Raw genomic sequence first — 9577 nt, 5'->3', positions numbered from 1 at the left:
CCGCCGGCCCCACCCCTCCTCCTTGCGCGCCCGCCCGCCTCAAACTCCTGCAAACAAGACGCACCATTCACAACTCCGCGGCGCGCGCTGCGCATGCGCCACCCGCCCGCTAGCCAGGCTGCCGGGCTGCGGCGAACGCCGGCTTCGCTGCCGCGGTGGCCCTCCTCCCGGTGCCCGCAACGGCGCCGCTCAGTGTGCAGCTGCTCTGTGCGAATCCGCCCGGTCCTTGGCAACCCAGAGCGGCCCGCGCGGGCCTTTTATTCCGCCGTTCCTTGGCCATCTGAACTTCTGGGCTCCCCTGCCGCGTGGAGTAACCCCAGAATCCCAGCCAGCTCCCCTGCCTTCTGGCTGGGGCCTTAGACAAACACTGGACCCCTAAACCTCAGTTTTTATATTTCGAAAATATAGATACATGAGCTCGCAACTCGCTAGCGTGAAACATTTATATCGTCTAGCGCTTAATGGCATGCAATACATTTGTTTCAAAAGAACAATCTCAATTTTATATACATAAGACCCGTTGCCAGTTCATGTAATTTACCAAATGTGCAATGAATACAAAAGACAAGATCCACGTGTTTTAGGGAAGTAATTAGCTCGAGCTGCAGAAAGTCTGACACTGAGTTCATGGCAGAGCTTGACTCTAAGTTGTTTTTAAATAAATCCTGGTCTTTACAATTTGACCTTGGGATGGGGCCAGTAAATAGCGTGGAGGTTTAGGCTTGCAGATCCCACATGGCGGACTGCATAGCTGGAGTCCTAACTCCTGGCCCTGGCTTCAGGAACATGCCAGATGTGTGTACATAAGTGTATAGAACCCACGAGGAGACTGGAGGAGAGGGGATTGAGGGTGGCCACGGGGGAGGGATGTGATTTCTCATTTTCTCTCTCTTTGTCAAGTGAGCACAAGCACCCTATAGCAAACTAAAACTAAAAAATTTTAGCTTGTGACAAATTCAGTCCAAGTATGGCAAATAGGTGCCTACTCTGATTGAAACTAGGTGGCCATATTACAAAAGATTTTGAGGATTCACCTAAACTAAACAGGAATGAGTGCAAAGTTAACTGTCAATGTCTGTACAAGATTTGGCAGAATTTCCCATTGCTGTCACTTTTACAGCTATGGAACTGAGCTCTAATGAACAACTGTCCAGGTTTGCCAGGGACTGTCCTGGTTTTAGCAATGAAAGGCTCATATCCTGGGAAAACACTTAGTCCCTGGTCACCTTGACTGAGGTCCAGAGAAGACCAAGGTCTCTTGTTCTTTAGCAAAATCAAACCAGTAGGCTTATGGTTTTGACAGACATACTCCTTCTGAATAACAGGCCTAGAATCGGCTCCTTTTAGGGTGTGTTTCCCTGGTCCACACCAAACCTGTGCAAATATATGTGTAGTTATAGAGGAAACTTCAAAGAATTGATAAAAAAAAAAAGGGGGGGGGGGTCGGCAGATAACATTGTGGTTACATTGCTGGGCTCCCACATGGCTGACTGCAGTTCAAGTCCTGGACCTGGTGGCTTGAAACTCATGCCAGGTACATGTGTATGCATCCCCAAGATCCCAGGAGAAAGGAAAAGAAAGGATTGCAGTGTGGCCATCCCCCTGAGGGGTGATCTCTCTCTCTCTCTCTCTGGAGAGCACATGTGGCCTATGGCAAAAACTTCTAAGAAAAAAAAATTTAAACAAATAAATAAATAGGAATAGGGCCAGCCAGTGGTGTAGTGGTTAGGGCAGCTGGATTCCATATGGCTTGCAAAGCAGTTCAAGTCCTAGACCCAGCTGCTTACAAAGCACATCAGGTGCATGTTCATGTGTGTGCCCAAAATCCCAAAAGGAGAATGGAGAAGGGGTTGTGACATTGCCATGCCCCTGGGTATCTTCTCACTTTCTCTCCCACCTCCCCCCTTCCCACCTCCCGCAAGTACACATATCCTATAGCAAAATTATATATATTAAAAAAAGGGGCCAGCAGATGGCATAGTGGTTACATTGCTGGATTCCCACATGGTGACAGCAATTCGAGTCTGGAACCTAGTCTTGAACTTACATCAGGGCATAAATGTGCATGTCCAAAATCCCCAGAGGAGAATGGAGGAGAAGGGATTGTGGCATGGCCATCCCTGTGGGGAGAAGCGGGGGCAGGGTTCCTCACTTTCTGTCTCTCTGTCTCTCTGGCGAGCACAAACACCCTATAGTAAAAATGTCTCTCCCAAAATTACAATAAACAAATCAATGAAAAGATAAAAATATAAACTTTATTTCTCAGCATGAACTTCATCGAAGTTCAAGACACTTTTTGGGCTGACAGGTGGTGTGGTGGTTAAGGGCACTGAACTCCTACCATGGCCAACCATGGTTTGGGTCCTGGACCTGAAGGCTTGCTTTCTCTCTCTGTTGTTCTGTCCCTCTCTGGTCAAACTGAAATAAATAAATTAAATTAAATAATTACTAAAAAAAAAACAAAAAACAAAAAAAACCTTCAAGACAGTTTTCTAAGCAATGATTCCAGCCATTTAGTCCATTCCTAAAGAAGGAGGGTCCTAGGAATTCAACCATGTCAGTGTCTTTTTTTACATTATTAACTCAAGAAAACTAGGTGCCAGTCAGTTTTTTGTTTTGTTTTGTTTTGTTTTGTTTTGTTTTGTTTAATTAAGAAGCAAAAAGAAGTTAGAAAGAGGCAAGTCAGAATTGTAAGGTGGGGAACCAGCAGATGGCGCAATGGTTACATTACTCTTGCATAGTTGACTCTAGTTCAAGTCCTGGACCCGGGGGCTTAAAACTCACGCTAGGCACACTTGTGTGCACGCCCAAAATCGCAAGAGGGATTTTCTCTCTCTCTTTCATGTTCTCTCTCTCACTCTCTCCCCCCTCCTCTCTGATCAAATTAAAATAAATAAATAAAGTTAAATAAAATAATTCTTTTTTTTTTTTTTTGGAGAGATTTTCACTGTAGGGCGCGTGCGCTCGCCAGACAGAGAGAGACATAGAGACAGAAAGCGAGAAATCACCCCCCAGGGGGGATGGTCACGCCACAATCCCTTCTCCTCCATTCTCCTCTTGGGATCTTGGGCACGCACGCACACGCGCCCGGCGTGAGTTTTAAGCCACCGGGTCCGGGACACGAACCACGGTCGACTACGTGGGAGTCCAGCGACATAGCCATTACGCTAACTGCTGGTTCCCAATAAAATAATTCTTAAAAAAAAAAAAAAAAAAGACTGTGACCATGACTTTTGTTCTTGACTGGCCCATTTCTGCTTTGAACCGCTTCTACTTCTTGATAACCATTGTTTTGATTGTATTTTGTCTTCAGGGTCATACCGGTAGAATTATTTGGAGGAATGCTTCAGGATCTTGATCCCACTTATTTAAAAATTTCTGTCTTTAGGCGATCCAGGTACAACAGTTTTAGCACCCATCGGAATTGTGTAAGCTGAGTCCTTTGGTATTCAGGTTGCTAACCATTATATTGTGATGTGGCATCTGTGATGATACCCAGGTTTTTGGTGTTTCAGACAAAGAATTGAATAAAACATGCAAAGAGCGAAAGGAAAAGGTAGTTTATTAAGTGAAAGTGAAAGTACACTCCTGAGAGGTATGAAGGGGGCCTCAGAGGATAGGGTGGCTCAAAGGCTCCAGCAGCTACATTCTGTGAGGCTTATAATTTTTTTTTTTTTTTGAGAGGTTTTTGCTATAGGGCGTGTGCACTCGCCAGAAAGACAGAGAGACAGAGAGACAGAAAGTGAGAAATCACCTCCCAGGGGGGATGGCCACACCACAATCCCTTTTCTTCCATTCTCCTCTTGGGATCTTGGGAATGCATGCACACATGCCTGGTGTTGAGTTTAAGCTACCAGGTCCGGGACTCAAACCATGGTCAACCAAGTGGGACTCCGGAGACATGGCCATTACACCAACTGCTGGTCCCAAGTTTTATAATTATTTAATCAAGGTCATGTTGGTTTGTCACTGGCTGAGCCCACTGATTGTTCTCATATCATTGGCTCTATGCAGGGTGACTGGGTCCACTGCTATGTCGAATGTGGCTAGGCCCACTGTTTCATCTCATTGGCTATATCGAATGTGGCTTAATCAGCTAGACACCCCCACACACACACACACACACAAACACACACACTAATCTGCCTACATTAGCTTGGGCAGGGAATTTTCTGCCCTAATGGGTTTTCTATCTAGCTACATGGGCAGATGCTCCCGCTCCTTCACCCTGCTTCCATTTTCTAGCTTTCTCTTCCCTCAGTCGGTCCTCTTCAATTAGGACAAAGACAAGATTCATTTTTCCTGGCAAATTGATGTGGATGGTCTGTTGCTGTGGTTGTAGTCTGTTCCCTTCTTTTCATTTTTTTTTTTTTTTTAATTTTGTTATTGGGTACATGCTCTTGCCAGAGGGGTGGGACTGGAGGGTGAGAAATCATCCCTCAAGGAGGATGGGCTCTTACAATCCCTTCTCCTCCATTTTCCTCTCAGGATTTTGGGTACACACACACATGCCCAGAATGTTTTTCAAGCCACCAGTTCCAGGACTGGAGCTGCACAGTCAGCTTTGTGAGATCCAGCCACCTGAACTATCACACCACTGGCTGGCCCCCTTTTCCCATGTCTAAATTGATGATTTGGGGAAAGCATTATCCCCATAAAATTTTTGAAAAGCATCAATGATTTCACTATTCTTTTGCCAAAGATTCACTACAAATTTGGTGTTTGCTCTTACTTCATTTTTAGCAGAATTCATATTGCTCTGATAGGGGCTCTTTGAAATTGATGCCTTATCTTTTTTAGTGCCTCAAATTAGGTCCTATTCAGACATGTTAAAATGAGTTAGTACAAGTTTTTTTTTGGTGGAAAAAAATAGAAATCCATGCATACTTTTTTTTAAGAGAAATTTTTGCTATAGGCACGTATGCTCGCCAGAGAGATAGAAACGAGAAAGCGAGAAATCACCCCCCAGGGAGGATAGTCATGCCTCAATCCCTTCTCCTCCATTCTCTTGGGATTTTGGGCATGCACGCACACACGCACAAATGCCTGGTGTGAGTTTTAAGCCACTGGGTCCAGGACTTGAGTCGTGGTGGACTATGTAGAAGTCCAGCGACATAACCATTACGCCACTTCCTGGTCCCAAAATCCATGTGTACTTTTTAAAGTACTATTCATGTTTTGAAGATCCCGCATGAATACGGATACCACTGACCACTACTGTTGGATCTTTAGCTATCTCAGACTCTTCCCCTCATGTCTCTTTTCATTGCAAGTGAAAGAAAACCAATTTCAACAACCTTAAAACTAAAAGAGGCCTATTTCATTTCGAGTAAACAAGCCAGAGAAAGAAAGATAGATGGGCACCATTTGACTAATACTCTTATTTTCTTTCCTGTTTCTCATTTCTCCTTACTGCAGAATTCTCCCAGATTCTCTTCAGTGGCATTCACTTCCTGGCAAAGAAATCAGCCACTTCTCCATATCCAGGTCATAAAATTACCAGGAAGGAATCTGATTGCCCAGCCTGCGTGCATACTCATCCCCTCTGCCAAATCACCTCACCAGAGAGAGAAAAAGAAAATGAGAAAGCAAGCCACCAGGTACAGGATTCTAACCGCAGTCGGCTATGTGGGAGTCCAGTACCTTACCCACTGTGCCACCTGCTGGCCCCTCAAGAACCTACTTTTACTCTATAATGGGTCCAGGTAGGGCTTACAGACCTGCAACTGATCTGGCCTTTAGACTCTAATATTGTTTCTGCCCTGGAAAATGCAGGACAAATAAAAGGTGAAAGATCTCTAGGGTCATCTAGCTGGCCAGACAGACACCACAATCTTTGGCAAGGAAAAGGTCAGGGTCAAAGGAGCTGGACCAGGAGGGGTGGAAACAAAAGCGGGAGAGGGCACTCTAATTGTCAGCCTCATGGGGGTGGGGAACGATGTCCTAAAGGAAGGGGACAGCACGGCCTGCCAAGCACACCCAGAACAGCAGCACCACAGACAGCCTTTGGCAACTCCAGGCCACAGGCATCCAACCAACCAGGATGACCGGAAGCGAGCCACAGGCTGAAGGAGGCCATCTCCTCAGCTGACCTCTGGATGCCTTTTTTGTTGTTATTTAAGTTTTTTTCCAATTATTTAAAAAATGGTGTTAAAGGAAATTTATAAAGAAAATTTCCATCCATGCCAGGTACGTTTAGGTCTGGGCTTCTACCAGCATTGGCAGCTGCCCAGTTGTTATGGGTTGATCTACACACTGCCCAGTGGAGGGATGGTTAGAAACATCCTCACCCCATTTCCTCAAAACCTGATGGACCCCCCTGAAGGCCTGCTTCCTGGAATCTTCTTTTCCTAAGGACTCAGCCTGACTAGGACTTTCTCTGACATCTCCCTACCTTCTGGGGTGGGTAGCTGCTCCTGTAGGACCCCCAGGCTGATTTCTCTCTCTTTATTTTATTTTATTTATTCATTTATTCATTTTTAGTTTCACCAGAGAGAGAAAGAGGGAAAGTGAGAAAGCAAGCCACCTGGTCCAGGACTTGAACCATGGTTAGCCACGTGGGAGTGTTCAACACCTTAACCACCTCGCCACCTGCTGGTCCCAGGCCCCAGACTGATTTCAAGCAGGTGGGTACTTTGAGCAGGGGGTGGGAAACCCTCATTGTCTAGCCCAACTATAAAGCTCTGAGGAAGGTGCTTTTATGCCCCTTATCTCAGTCCTTCCTGACAGATGAGAAAGTAGAAACTCTGAAAAGGTAAATAAGTGACCATAGGCCAGTGAGAAGACTCTGGCCCATGAGCGCTAGCTAAAGGCTAAGCACTGGGGCACATCATCTTTATTCACTCCTCACCACAACCCTGCACGTCTGGGGATCCTGTTCTACAGATGAGGAAGCCGAGGCTCAGAAGGGCTAAGTGACCCAGCGTTGTGATGGAAATGCCAATAGTCCTACTATCACGTTCACTGAAGGCAAACACGCGGAGGTCTGTGACGTGGGTAGTTTCTCCAGGAGCACCCTACCATGTTCAAGAAGGGTCCCCAACAGGCTGCATGACGGGGTCCTGTTGTGGGTTAGTAGAGCCGTAGTAGAACAGGCGCTCGCTCTTAAGGGTTTTGCACTTCTGTGCCCAAGCCCTGCTGTTTGTTCCTTGTTTTAGTTTCACCAGAGAGAGAAAGAGGGAAAGTGAGAAAGCAAGCCACCTGGTCCAGGACTTGAACCATGGTTAGCCACGTGGGAGTGTTCAACACCTTAACCACCTCGCCACCTGCTGGTCCCAGGCCCCAGACTGATTTCAAGCAGGTGGGTACTTTGAGCAGGGGGTGGGAAACCCTCATTGTCTAGCCCAACTATAAAGCTCTGAGGAAGGTGCTTTTATGCCCCTTATCTCAGTCCTTCCTGACAGATGAGAAAGTAGAAACTCTGAAAAGGTAAATAAGTGACCATAGGCCAGTGAGAAGACTCTGGCCCATGAGCGCTAGCTAAAGGCTAAGCACTGGGGCACATCATCTTTATTCACTCCTCACCACAACCCTGCACGTCTGGGGATCCTGTTCTACAGATGAGGAAGCCGAGGCTCAGAAGGGCTAAGTGACCCAGCGTTGTGATGGAAATGCCAATAGTCCTACTATCACGTTCACTGAAGGCAAACACGCGGAGGTCTGTGACGTGGGTAGTTTCTCCAGGAGCACCCTACCATGTTCAAGAAGGGTCCCCAACAGGCTGCATGACGGGGTCCTGTTGTGGGTTAGTAGAGCCGTAGTAGAACAGGCGCTCGCTCTTAAGGGTTTTGCACTTCTGTGCCCAAGCCCTGCTGTTTGTTCCTTGCTGACTTGGAAACTTCAAGGCCTGAATATCCTGCCTCCCAGAGTCCACCAGAACAGAAAGGATGGCTTTACCCACGTCTTGGGTCAACAGTCACCTCCATCTGCCTGTCCTTGCAGAAGGGGTAGTGTCCCCCAGGTCTCTAAGCCTGTAGTGCATTTTTTTTCTAAGAAAACCATTTTCCGGCAGTTTCTGGGAAATATGGTACTGTCTTGAAGCTGAAATAGGATCTGGAGCCACAAATGAGACTAGGAGTTGGGGGGAGGGGAGGGATATGAATGGCTGGCACAGGGCCTGAAGTCCAGGCTCAACTCAGCTTCTAGTTTTTAGAAGATAGTCTTAAATCCAGGATGAAAGTGTCATCTGCCTGAGCCCTAAAGAACTTTTCTTTTGAGATGTAATTCCTACTTTATAGAATTCACCCTTGGGCACTAAAGCTGTTCCCCTCCCTCCCAGGAGCTTCTCTTTCTTCTTGGTTCCCCTGTCACCCACCCCCACTAGCTCAGCCATCCCATAGGAAAAGGAAAGCAGAGAAGAGCAAGTTTCCCCCAGAATAGCATTTCTTTAGTGTTGGGATCAATAAACCCGTTTGCTTAAAAGGAACCAGATGATTTCATCCTTGTAATTACAAGTTTGATGTTTGCAAATCTTGCCCAGGCTCCACATGAGCCTCTTTGTCATGGGGGCGTGGAGGGGTTTGTCTGGGTGCCTGGGGCTGGGGACCGAGCCTAGTGCTGGGAAGAGGCCAAGCTGGGGTCAGGAGGCTGGCTGACCGTCTCAGAGGGCCGCGTGGGACTGCTCCTTTCCTTTCCCTTTTCTCCTACTTTCTGGCCAGTGACGGGAAACAGACTCTGGGGCTAGAGAATGGCAGCTACTGAGCTCTAACCACACCACCCTCCTGCTTAAGACCCCTCCTCGGGCCCTCCCATTTGTCAGTGTCAGAAAGCCAAGACCCTAGGACCAGCAGTTGTCATAATGGCTATGTCACTGGACTCCCATGTAGTCGACCGTGGTTCAAGTCACAGACCTGGTGGCTTAAACTCATGCCAGGCGCGTGTGCATGCGTGCCCAAGATCCCGAGAAGAGAATGGAGGAGAAGGGATTGTGGCGTGGTCATCCCCCAAGGTGGGTGATTTCTTGCTTTCTGTCTCTCTGTCTCTCTCTGTCTTTCTGGCAAGCGCACACGCCCTATAGCAAAAACCTCTCCAAAAAAAAAAGAAACAAACAAAAAAAGACAAAGGCCCTCAGCCTAGTGCATTCACCACCTCTGATGGTCCCTACTTTCATTTTCTTTTCTTTCTTTCTTTCTTTCTTTCTTTCTTTCTTTCTTTCTTTCTTTCTTTCTTTCTTTCTTTCTTTTTTTCTTTCTTTCTTTTTTGAGAGGTTTTTGCTACAGGGCATGTGCCCTCCCCAAAAAGACAGAGACAGAGAGGTAGAAAGTGAGAAATCACCTCCCCCAGGAGGCATGGCCACATTGCAATCCTTTCTCCTCCATTCTCCTCTCGAGATCTTGGGCATGCATGCACAAGTGCCTGGCATGAGTTTAAGCCACCGGGTCTGGGACTCGAACGGCAGTCGGATATATGGGAGTCCAGTGACATAGCCATTACGCTAACTGCTGGCCCCAATCCCTACTTTCTTTTCCAGTGCCATCTCCCATCATTTCCCCCCATGGCATTCTGCAATCCGGATGCACAGGTCTGTCTGCATTTCCCATGTGCCTCTAGCATGACTTCTTTTTCTCTCTCTCTGTAG

The 9577-nt window shown here is 47.0% G+C and overlaps 1 long non-coding RNA gene across 1 annotated transcript in view; it reads left to right on the top strand.

Moving 5' to 3' along the window:
* The first annotated feature begins 5421 nt into the window (after nt 1-5421).
* LOC102476649 (uncharacterized) overlaps nt 5422-9577 on the top strand; it is a 7073-nt gene continuing 2917 nt past the window's right edge. The window contains exons 1-2 of the long non-coding RNA XR_335590.1: nt 5422-5600; nt 9470-9520. This is a non-coding gene — a long non-coding RNA (uncharacterized LOC102476649). The remainder of the gene's footprint in view (nt 5601-9469; nt 9521-9577) is intronic.

Source organism: Tupaia chinensis, unplaced genomic scaffold (genome assembly GCF_000334495.1).
Source record: "Tupaia chinensis unplaced genomic scaffold, TupChi_1.0 Scaffold000463_1, whole genome shotgun sequence".
Classification (NCBI taxonomy): domain Eukaryota; kingdom Metazoa; phylum Chordata; class Mammalia; order Scandentia; family Tupaiidae; genus Tupaia; species Tupaia belangeri.
Note: the sequence above shows the minus strand (reverse complement) of the source record. Positions and strands in the feature narration are given on the sequence as shown.